The sequence below is a fragment of the Hibiscus syriacus genome, unplaced genomic scaffold, assembly GCF_006381635.1.
Source record: "Hibiscus syriacus cultivar Baekdansim isolate YM2019G1 unplaced genomic scaffold, ASM638163v2 tig00116937_pilon, whole genome shotgun sequence".
Lineage (NCBI taxonomy): Eukaryota > Viridiplantae > Streptophyta > Magnoliopsida > Malvales > Malvaceae > Hibiscus > Hibiscus syriacus.
The window spans coordinates 1817279-1820561 of NW_024063475.1; the positions used below are offsets into that span (position 1 = coordinate 1817279).

Genomic DNA, 3283 nt, shown 5'->3' on the forward strand with positions numbered 1-3283 from the left:
CCTGAACCACCTTACAATAAGTAGGAACAAATTAACCATTATTCAAACTACAGACATAATCACAAACTATGCAGATAAAATTGCACCAAATCCTTCTCCTCTTATGAAAACAGGACAACATGGTGAAGCAAACCAAAAAATTAACTTTTCCCTTGAGGGCTCAATCATTCTAAAAACCAATTGCAAAAAGTGCGCATGCTTCGGACAGAAGAAAAGACAACATTCAATTTAACCTTTTTTTCAGTATTATCAAGATCATACGCATACAAACTGATACAATCTTCATTCTAAGATCATAACACAACATGCACACAAGGATAAACATTGAGACAACATTTTCATCATTATTAGTTCAAAGAAATAGTTTGGATGGGCAAACAAGACAGCAGTGACATTCGGTACAAGTTTCAACTTTAAAACAAGAAACAGTCCACCAAGACGAACTTGCACAGTCGTAATAATAGCTGAAAGAAGGAAGATTTCATAAAGGTCTAACAATTCGAAACCAAGAAAAACACAATTTCTCCTGCTTTAGGAATAAATAAATCAGATTCCAAAACCAAATACTGCTCGTATCTTATTGAAAATAAGGTCCCCATCCTCTCTCGTGTTCTCCACAGTTGCATTCCCATATCTGCATCACAAATAAACACAAAAACAAGATCAATATAAGCGATTCTAACAGTAACAAATTAGCCATATCAGACTAAAAACAAATAAAAACCAACCTATCCTCCTCAGGAACATCTGAATGCGTGAGTTTGATTATAGTAACCCCAGACTCAGGTCATCGAAAAACAAGTCCTGCAACAAGAACAACAAACCATTAAAGAAAAGGCATCGTTAAACCCCCAATGTATTCCCAAACTTAATAAACAGTCAAAAATGAAACCATTGAGCATACCGTAGAATCAACACCGTCCGGCCAACTCCCAAATTCCATCCTGAGCAATCAACTTTCCCTCTTGCTCCAAGTTAACACCAGTAACCGATCCATCAAAAATACTAAACTGGCCGCCGACTTCTTTGCTTATCCTAGCATTACTCTGAGTAAACCCTTTCATCTATTTCATCCATCAAAATCTCAAACATATCTTTAGCTCTACAATTAAACTTCTCCGACATCGTAATCGTTGAACCCTTTCTTCCTTCTTCACTTCCTTCTCCACTTCCTTCTCCGCTCCAACTTTCTCCTTAGACACCAGCTGAACCACTGTTACTACTACTATTACTTTGGGAGCCAATTTCTTAGCTTCCAATTCATCTTTAACGGGTCCACCTTTCGCCAGCTTTAACAAAATCCTCACTTTCTCCAAAACCAAAGGCTTCATCTATCTCATCCATCAAAATCTCAAACATATCTTTAGCTCTACAATTAAACTTCTCCGACATCGTAATCGTCTTGAACCTTTCTTCCTTCCTTCTTCACTTCCTTCTCCACTTCCTTCTCCGCTCCAACTTTCTCCTTAGACACACAGCTGAACCACTGTTACTATACTATTACTTTTGGGAGCCAATTTCTTAGCTTCAATCATCTTTAACGGGTCCACCTTTCGCCATAGCTTTAACAAAATCCCTCACTTTCTCCAAAACCAAAGGCTTCCCTTTAGCCAACATCGCTTCCTTCAACGTTTTACCAATGGGTCCTTCGTCTTTAACCGTCACCTTAACTTCGGGTCCTCGTCGGCATTCTCATCCGCAATATACGGATCTCAACATTACCTTCAGCTTTCAACAAAGTCCTTCCTTCCCCATCTTTGGCTTCGCCTTCCCAAGATAAATTCAAACTGATCTCGTATCCGGGAATAATCTTACCCTTACGAATATTAACATAAGCCTCACCGTCGACCTTATCAACCTTCTTGATCTTGATGTACAGATGCCTTCGCCGGTAAGGATGGGGAGATCCGAAAGGGGGAGATCCGAAAGAGATTTGGTGAAGAAAGTTTTGGACCAGGGGAGGCAATCGGTTTCTGCCCAGTGCCAGTTATGGACGTTAGCACCATCGGCTCTTTCCTCCACGATCCACCGCTTGTCGCCTTCGCCGTACTTCGCCATTGATGGAAACAACAACCAAAAAGTAAATTAAGGAGAGGGTCTAGTAGGGATTGAAAGATAATATGAGAAATGAAGAAGGAAGTGGGGATTAAAAGAGAGGCTCTCCCTGGAAGGTGCGGGGAGGTGGAAAAGTCTAGAATGTGGGATTCATATTGTAAGGTATTTTGGTTGTGGAAGGATCTAGAAGAAGAGGCTTCACTGCGACGATGAACTCCTCTATTTTAGGGTTTCCTTCTTTTGAATAAAACCAAAGTTAGTGGTCGCAATATTTTTTGGTAAATTATGTAAATAATTATTTATGTTTGAGTAATTTTTCATTCATGTTTTGAAATTAATAATTTAATTATTAATATTATCAATTTATAATTAATTGATAATTTGTCGTTATTAAAAATAGTGTTTTTCTCGAAAAATCACCGGTAATCGGTATATTTATCGATCTAACAGGTCAGATTATATTTCTCGATCTAACACCCGTAGCAATAAAGCGCGCCCTGTCCCGCGCTATATGCTAATTTGGTGTCACGGGGGTATAGCGCCCCTGTATCGCTATACGCTGACATGGGTTACACGTGTGTATGCGTTCCCTGATCCGCGCTATACGTCACGTAGGGCTATAGCGCAGTCGCGCTATACCGGAATTATATTTAACGCGGTCTATGGTCCGCGCTATGTCTTTTATGAATAATTACATATAGCACGGTGCAGTTAAGTTTCTCACATCTCCTCGCATCTCTCCTCTCAACTTATAAATTAATACACCAATTCCGTCAACGAGTAATAATTCAGGCAATCTTCTCATATTTGATTTAGAAGTTCGTGCGATTTTTCTTTATAAGGTAATTTTGTTATAATTTTTAATTATATTATTGTTATTATCATTATTTGAAAAAATATTATACTAATTATTTTCAATTAATTTTTATGTTTGTAAAATTGAAAAGCATGAGCATACGTCGAAATAGTTTTGCGGTGCAGGTAATAATATAATATTATATTATTAAATTATTTACGTTGATGTGTAAAAAATTTATTGTGTTATTTTCGTTCATATATAATTTATTTAATCAGGTTTGTTTCAGTTATTTTTTTTGCAGATATAATATTGCCGCACTTTTAAACTCAAAGAATGGCGCGACTTCAGCTATTGTTTATTATGATGGTGAAATTCGAGAAGATGAAACCGGCGTTGTTTTCGTATCAAATGAGCGTGTTAAAATATCAT

The 3283-nt window shown here is 37.5% G+C and overlaps 1 pseudogene; it reads right to left on the minus strand.

The window, feature by feature from the left end:
• Nucleotides 1–896: 896 nt before the first annotated feature.
• LOC120188029 lies at nucleotides 897–2289 on the minus strand (annotated as a pseudogene).
• Between the last annotated feature and the right edge of the window lie 994 nt (nucleotides 2290–3283).